Raw genomic sequence first — 9,211 nt, forward strand, 5'->3', positions numbered from 1 at the left:
GCATGAGCAGGTTGGAGTTACCTCCAAGGGCTCCTGCTCCCCGTGGTACCAGAATTAAGTCTCCGGTCAGACCTCGTAGCCGAAACGTATATACAGATCGACATGGCTACATCAACTCCACTCGTCATCCTGATCATTTATATATACAGGGTTTGTCTGGAAAGAAAAGCACTAAGCACTGCCAGCGCGATTTCCAAGCACTGAGGGCATCACATCTTCTCGGTAATTAAATGAATACTTAGTAGGCGGTCTGAGCTCAAAACTTTGCGCACACGAGTCAGATTGCCGGTTTTCGTCGAAGTCACAGGTTTCCCAGGACGGTCTTCATCAGCGACCTCTTCCCGGCCCTCCAAAAATACCTGGTGTCACCGAAATCGTGTACCTCTGCACTAACGAGCGCTGCATTTTCGGCTTGCACCACTCACCGAAACACGTCGCTCGAAAATGGTTTGTCCAGGTACTCGGACACAACTTACCAGCCGCTCGTTCATTGCCTAGGAACGTCCTCTACCGAATCCAGTCTGTGCGCACATACTCTGAAGTACAATCACGGCGAAAGAAAATCAGTCCTATTACTTTCCGGACAAACCCTTAATGTTCTATAGGACTCTTCCTGTTACAAATTCAACACAGCCTGTTCAGGATGTAATAATATATAGTTCAACAAGGAGGTACATATAAGGGAGCTCAGAATATAAAAGGATTTTGCTTCATTCATAAGTTTATACATCCATAACTCCCTCGCTCCAATCAAATCAGTTCCACATTAGTTCACAATTACAAATGAGGCAATATATCAACCATATTACGATTGAACATCGGGAAGTACAGTTATAAAGTTATCACTGGGATATGTTGTCGTACTTTCAGGTTGAACCACAACTTTGAGTTATTGATCATTTTTCTGTTTAGCATTAATTCCTACCCTCAAACTCGGAGGTTAGGTCATGAAATATTGGTTTTGAACTTTAAAATACCATTTTTTGGTGATCCGATCCATCCATGAGCCGATTTTGCAATAAAATGTAGTTGAAAGCTTGAAACATTCGGTCTTACTATTGACCACCGTACCACACAGACGTAGTACAGTTAAAGTTTAATGTTATTAAACAATAAAATGAAAACACAATTTAAATTAGAGTTTATATGACTATTATGATCGGGTCTTAACATCTGTCACCTCACACTCTTTTCTTCCACACTGGTGTTTTTGTTGAATGCATTTGAACCACAATTTGCTTTCACTTCATTGGTACTTTATTAGCCATATATTATTTCCTAGCGGACCATTACTCATATGTCTCCATTCGTTCAGTCATTTCGGATTGTAGACGCCTAACTCCATCCGTCTTCTGTCTGCCACTTATTCATTCATTTTGAAGCACGTTTTTACTTTCTTGGCAATTCTAACATTGAGCTTTTGTAACAGCAGTGAAATACTGTAGGCTCCCTTGAAAATAAAACGTAATTAAATATATATTTTTTAAGATTTCGATAATTTCCAAATATGAGAACAATAAACTTCACAAAATCGAAAATTGACGAAAGACCCCATTCCAAAAACTTATAGGTGTGAATCAAAAGAAAAATATAATAAAAACTTTCAGAATCGCACGAATATAGCAAATGTGTGATTTTGATATCGTTGAAAAGTGGGTAAAATCCCGCCCACTGTCGGTTTAAATATGCGTAGCTCATAAACTACTTAGGCCGTCTCGAGCCAACCCAGTCGTTCAGAATTATTTAACATAACGGTATTCTTGAAACCCTCCATAAGTACAAAAAAAAAAACTTCAAGAACAATGGAGGCGCACTTAACAGTTCAAGATTTATGTTTTTATGTGACAAACTTCTTAACAAAGTTGAAGTTTCGTCAAATCATACACTAGATACAGTTTAAACCTATCAATATGGGTGCAAAGTTAAGACAACATTCCAGATGATTTTCCGTTTCTAAACTACCGAGGTTTACCGGTTTTACTGTGCTGTTTTCAAATATTCGGAAACTGTCTTTGTATTCCATCAAATATTCCATGTCATACTCTTTGTGTAAAATTTGTATGGCAAACACTCGGCTCCACTTGCTTTGTTGCGCCACTCATTTATGCATCACTTGATTTCAACCCCTTTTTCGGAAGTTTCATTTATTGCACTTAAACCCACACACACAATACATACATATATTAAGACATGCCAAATTAGAAAAGATTAGAGTGCGACAGCTATGGGAGTATTTGCGAATCCTTGCTATTACAGGAAGCCCTAACAATGAAGGTTAAGCTTTTGTAAATACACGCACCGGCTCTGGGTTAAATGGCTTTTAGCAAACAAACTCCTGCAAATAAACGCATTTCTTACAAACGTGTGGATATAAATTGGCACATGTCCTTACCGAAATATATACCTAGATGCAGATGTAGATATGTATGTATGTAGGTATTATAAGAATATCCCATGTCTGCTGTAATATTAGCGTTTGCTTAGGCGGCTAATACTATTTGTTATCCAAGATTTTTTAATCTTTTGAAGCCGTAGAATATTTTTTAACATTCAATATCAGCATGTCGGTCATACGAAGCTTTTACTATGTACACTATCTTCGTTTCGCCAGAACTTGGCGAGAGTGGAATAGTACAACCAAGTGCCATAAATCCAATTCAATTATGTTCAAATAAAATCATAAGGGATGAACCTTAAACTAACCGGAAATTGTAACGAAACCGAGAAATATTTAAATATTCGTCAATATTTGTTTTATTCAAAGTAATCTCCATCAAATATAATACACTTATGCCAACGACTATTCCAGTTCTCGAAGCAATTTTTATAAGCCTTCCGCCAATCTTGTTTTATCTCTCCGATTGACTGCAAGCCGGCATTCCGATGATTATTGACTTCTTTGCATGTCAAGCTCATAAACCCATGTCTCATCGGAAGTTATAATGCTCTCCATGGTATCGGAATTTGCATATCTAAAAAGACCTGTTTACGGTATTCTTTTTGAATCAATTCAGATTTATCGAGACGAGTCGAGCAAGAACGCGTCCCAAAATATCCAATAAAATCATTTCAACGGACTCGATAGAGATGTAGAGCTCTCTTGCCATCCCTCTACCTCTTACCCCACGATTTTCAAGCGCCATATCCTTCACTTTTTTAATATTTCCACCATTTGAAGATGTTGAAGGTCGTCCAGAACGAGTCATGTCTTCAACGATCTTTCGACCGTCTTTGAAGGCTTTGCACCACACGTAGTCTAGTGTTTTTGATAAAACTGAATCAAAGTAAGCCTTTTCCACCATCCACACAATAATTTGGTTCGAGACACAAAACTTGATACAATTTCTTTGTTCGATATTTTTATATAATATCATTCATAAATAGAAAAGATTCCTTAGAAGAACTTGATTTTGATCGTTTAGTGTGTAAGCTACATATATGCTATAATGATCCGATCTCAACGATTTCTTCGGAGATTACCTCACTGTTTTGGACAATAACTTATAATTGAAAAAGTTTTCCATAGAAGCACTTAATTCCGATCGTTCAGTTTGAACGGTTCCGACATTTGAGTGGCTCCTGGGAATGAAAAAGACGTGTGCAAAATTTCAGATCGATATCTCAAAAACTGAGAGGCTGCTACACAGGGTCACCGACGTTTCCTTTCTTGTGTTACTAACTATGTGACAAACTTAGTATACATGCTCTGTTTAGGGTATAAAAAGCTACTTCGATTGCTAATTTGGCTGTTTTCAAGAATAAATAAATGGCACACAATTTAATGTTCTAGCTAAGAATTTATCTTTACTATAAAGAATTGTAATTATGTTGTAAAACTTATTTCGGGTAAGCAACCGCAGCGGGAAGCTCGAATAAATTACAGAGGAGAACCCCAATTTTCAACCACTGTTTGTAGCAATTGCAGCCGTATGTCAGAAATAACTTCCCGAATATTCTCTTCCAATACATCAGTCATCTCGGACTGCTTTGCGTAGATAAGCGACCTCACATAGACCCTTGGCGAGATCTTAGATGCCATGACACAAACTCACGACGCAAAATAATGCACTCATCAAAAATTTCCTTCAATAAATTGATTGTTTCAATGGCTGTGTGGTATTCAGCACCATTTTGTTGGAACCAAAGGTCGTCCACATCCATACCCTCCAATTCAGACACAAAATAATCATTAATCATGGTTATAAAACTTTCCATTATGGCTGGCTTCAATTTTGATGAAATATGGATCAATGATTCTCTCTGCCCATGGAACACAGCAAACAATGACTTTTTGAAGATTATCAACATTTCCAATTACGCACACGTTACCACCACAAGTTTGTTTATTAAAGTATCTAAAAGTGTGCTCCATCGCTGAACAGAATTTCTTGTGAAAATCGGGAGATGTGGCTATCTCCTTTTCGGAAATCAGTAGCTGAATCCTGGCCCTTGGATAAGCATAATACCGTCCAGAATGTCTGTTGGGAGTCTTCTTTTGTGGAACTTGCCTACAGGAAGCGTATTTCATGAACGGACGTCCCGAAGGCTCAGTTCAGATACGTTAAAATAAATTAAATTGGGTGTCAAAGTAATTGAACTCAAGAGACGTGGAAAGACTATTTTGGATATCAGAAAGTCTGCTTGAACGCTACAAAAAAAAAATCGTTTTTCATCGGAATGAGACAAGTGTTGAAAAATGGATCCATTTACAACCCTTAACTCAAAAATCATATGTGAAACCTGGCCAACCTGCCAAATTAGCAGTAAAGCCAACTATCCATTACACCAATGTTAATCTGTATTTGAAGGGACCAAAATGGTGTGATGTATCGACTTTCCTAAACCGGGTCAAACCGTTATTGTGGAACACTACCAAAAACCATTAAGTCATTGAGTTGTCATTAAGTTGTCAAAAGTTAAAACGAGCAATTACCCAAAAATGCGTGGAAAGTTTTCTTTGTCGTAGCCGTTTGCGGTGAAAGCAATTTGGGTTGCGAATGTTGGTCCTTGCGGATTATATCTAAAATTATAGAAAAAGCGTTTTGTTTTGATAACTATTGCCACTCGATGGGAAAATTCAATACATTGAACTATTTTTATAAAGGCAGGTGAAGAGAAGAGGCGGCTAAAATATTTATTATCAGTATGTAACTAGAAAATAACTTGCTACAATTTATAAGAATCGATGCACTACTTTAGTATGTTGGGAAAGTATTGGTTTAGGTGGATATATCACTCTCACCAAGCGTAATTTCGATGTGGGTGGTGTTCTATATATTGTTTATATATCGAATAAACTCTTCGCGAATATAAAGCAACACCCACACAACTTTCGACTAGATACAGCAGTAGGCTAAATTCTTCAAAATTTCTTCAAAAAATGGAATTTTTTATTGTCTTCTTAAATTATGCAACACCTCTAGAATATTGTTCTAAATTTTCGGGTTGAAGCGAATAATAGTATCGCAGATATAGGTTTGAAAACATTGCTTTTAAAGTTGGTTGGCAAGATTTCTCGGGAACTACTCAACCGATCTTCATGAAATTTATACAAATCTTTGATATACAATTCTTGGACTTGGACAAAGGATATTTTTCCATTACAACTATTTGAAAAAAATATTACGATATCCATTTTTTTGTAAAATTACTTTTAACTAAAACATCTATTTCCATTTTCACTTTAGCTGATCTGGTAAGGAGCTATCCTGCCAACACGTGAGGATCTTTTTTCCCGAGGCGCACCGGAAATGGTGTCGCAGTGGCCGAGTTTAAAATATTTTTTTCAAAAATTTCCGAATGTCTTTGTTAAGAATGTGTTTGTAACAATAAAAAATTCTAATAAAATATTTCATTTTTTATATGAGGAAAACATTGTTGCAGACTGTCTTTTGCCCGAGGAATGCCATACAACTCCTTAAACTACCCTACCTTTCTAAACTAAAAGAATACGGAAAACAAAAAAAAAAAACAATTTCTTTTTAGATGTAGTTTAGATTACTTCTCACTTTCATGACGTTCACGTGGTAATTTATTTATTAATTTGTAAATTGTATTTGCAATGTTTAGTTTAGTAGTTGTAATTGTAATTAGCATATATCCATTGTTTGTTTCAGTTTTGTTTGAATTTCTTAAGACTAACTATTAAACTAAAATTTCTTCATACTATTTTTTTGTGTTTTTGATGGTTTTCCATTTTATTTTATTTTTTTTTTTGTTTTTGTTTTTTCTTGCATTTAACTTAATGTTTTTTGTTTTTTTTTTTTTGGGGTTTTACAATTACCACAATTCGTTTTCTAATTCAAACACACATGTAATTTCAAATTTCAAAAACGTTGTAATTTTTAGTATTCGTACGTACAATTATATATGTAAGTTTGTAATTTGTATTATTTATTTATGCATGTAAGTATGCGGGTATATAGCAATTCAATAGATTTGCATGATACAAAATATTTTTTTGGTTTTTATTGTTTTATTTCACTTTATGTTCGCAAAAGTTTATGTTTATTGTTTATTGTTGTTGTATGCAATCGTTTGATAGCTTGGACGCTGTCAAAATAAACTGTGAATCAAAAAGTTGCTATTCCAACTAACGCAAAAAATCATACATATTTATAGCTACACACATACAAACAGACTTGTGTGTGCATGTGTATTTAGTGTGAAAGTGATGCGAAATCACAATATTAATAATAAAATTTGACTAAATCAATACAATTTTCTAAGCATAAGTATACACATAGATAATATAACTAAATGTTGCTTAAAAAAGTCGTTTAAAACTATTTCCTTTTTTATTTGTTTCATTTGCGTTACTCGCCAACTTCAAGGATGCAGATGATTATCCTTCTCTATCTTTGCTTTCTTCTTTGTTTAATTGTAATGTTTGTAATTTTTTTTTTGTTTTTTTTTTTTTTTTTGTTGTCGTAAATATCATTTCCATATTGCACTTGAAGCCAGTGAAGTAATGAATTCATGGGGAGGAGGGACATGATAGTCGACATTTTATATGCTTACATACACATATATAATATTTATATTTTTATTATTTATTGCTATACAAGTTAATCCTATTTTAAATGATAAATTATCAAATTATTTTAAAAATTATATCTCATATAGATAATGTAAGGCGATAACTGTAAGTTAAAGTAAAAATAATAGTTAATTCTATAACACCATAATATTATTAAATTTTAATAAAACAGCAATTTCCAAATTCAATAACGGCAAATCAAACACAATTTGTTTAAGGAGCCAGTGAAGTTACCTAAAAACTAAAATGAATGCTAATGCTAGGCAAAATTGAAGCGACTATGCCAAGTGGAACCTGACAGAAGCGCGGGATTGCAAATAATGCATTAAAAAATTATTCAATTAATTTTTTATAATTCCAAAAATTTTGATTAAAAATAAGTTTAAATTTTTAATTCCAAATGCGAGTTTGAAAAAATTAATTTTAATCCTAAATTCGAAATTAACAATATAAAAATAAAAGTTTTAACCCCAAAAATCGGATTAAAATATTATTTTTGTTTTTAATCTCAAATACCGATTTGAAAGTTAAAACAAATGTAATACCAAGCATAATATTATGTATTAAAAACAATTAATTTGTTTTCAAATAAACATTTTAATCTCAATTCCGAAAATAAAAAATTTAACACCAAAAACCGAAAAAAATATTTTTAATTTTTAACCCCAAAAACCGGATAAAAGAAATATTTTTAATTTTTAATCCCCAATACCGGTCCAAGAGTTAAAACAAATTTAATACCAAGCATAACATTATGTATTAAAAACAAAAATTAAATTGTTTTAAAATAGAATTTTTTGCGTTTTTTGTGTTCTGTCATTTTTAAATAAAGCTTGTTTAGAGGCATCATCTTAAATACCATAGAGCACTGGTTGGCAAACTTACAAACGATTTATATTTATTGAATTTTTAATTCCGAGCTTACGATTAGAAAAAAATTAAAAAAATAAATCTACATTGGAATTAAAAATTTAAAATCAAATTGAAAATTTAAAATCAATTCTTTAATATGCATATGAGGCTAGAATTAAAAATTAGATTTTCAAAGAAATTAAATTTTCGAAAAAAAAAATATTTTTATAATTTGTATTTTTAAAGAATTTTGTATTTTTTGAAAATTTTTTACGTATTTTTTTATTTTTTTTTTTTAAGAATTTTGTATTTTTTAAAGAACTTTGTATTATTTTTAAAACATTTTTAATTTTCTTTTTTACAAATTTTGCTTTTTACTTCTGCAAGCTTTAATTAATAAAATTGAAAATTAGTTTTGCTCAATAAATTAAATTAATAAATTTTACTCACTTCAAAAAGTAAAATTCAGCATCTCTGTTTTCGAAGCAATTCGCTGACAAATTTTTTTTAATTATTAATAATTGTTTTTCATTTTTGTCATACATACTTTTTTTGTAAATATGGTGCAATTTAGGTATACAAACAAACATGTAGAAGATGCTCATGCAATTTCAAACTTATTTTTATTTCAATTTATTCGTTTAATTGTTGTTGGGTACATTAAGCAACAGCGGTTGGCCTTTAGTCTAACTTAAATCTTATAGAGAAAACAATTCATTTGTCTGTTGCTTCTTTGGAAACGAAAACAATATGTATGTATCACACATATAACACTTAAGATGCTTAAATGTTGATCAAGAGTGGATGCATAATTCACTATTCCTATAACTGTGTATAATGTAAGTGTACATTCAATATTAGTTTTTTTTTTTTTTTTTTGCTTTTGTTTTTATAACTATGATAAAGAAAATACATACTATTGAATGTGTAGATTTTCAAAATTTCATAAACGTCCTAATAACCGCTATTCATTAGATTATCAAATGTGTAATCTGATGCGCATGACAATTGATTTTCAAATAACTAACTTTTTTTTATGAAATACATACATACCATACATAGAATATAATTTGTTCGACCATTTTCAGATGGAGACTATATAAGCATTTATGCAGAAATTGAATAAAACAAGCTGATAAAATGCGAAAAAGCTATTATATACCAAAGCTTTTATTTGGACATTTATTTCTTCACGAACTTATGGAAAATTAAGCAAGTAAAATTAAATGCTTCTATAAATAACGTTGGAGGAAAAACAGGATTTTTTAGCTGAAGTGAAGAACAATTTAAAAATAAATTAAAAAAAAAAATTAGAAATAT

The sequence above is a fragment of the Bactrocera latifrons genome, unplaced genomic scaffold, assembly GCF_001853355.1.
Source record: "Bactrocera latifrons isolate USDA-ARS-PBARC rearing strain unplaced genomic scaffold, ASM185335v1 scaffold_119, whole genome shotgun sequence".
Taxonomy (NCBI): domain Eukaryota; kingdom Metazoa; phylum Arthropoda; class Insecta; order Diptera; family Tephritidae; genus Bactrocera; species Bactrocera latifrons.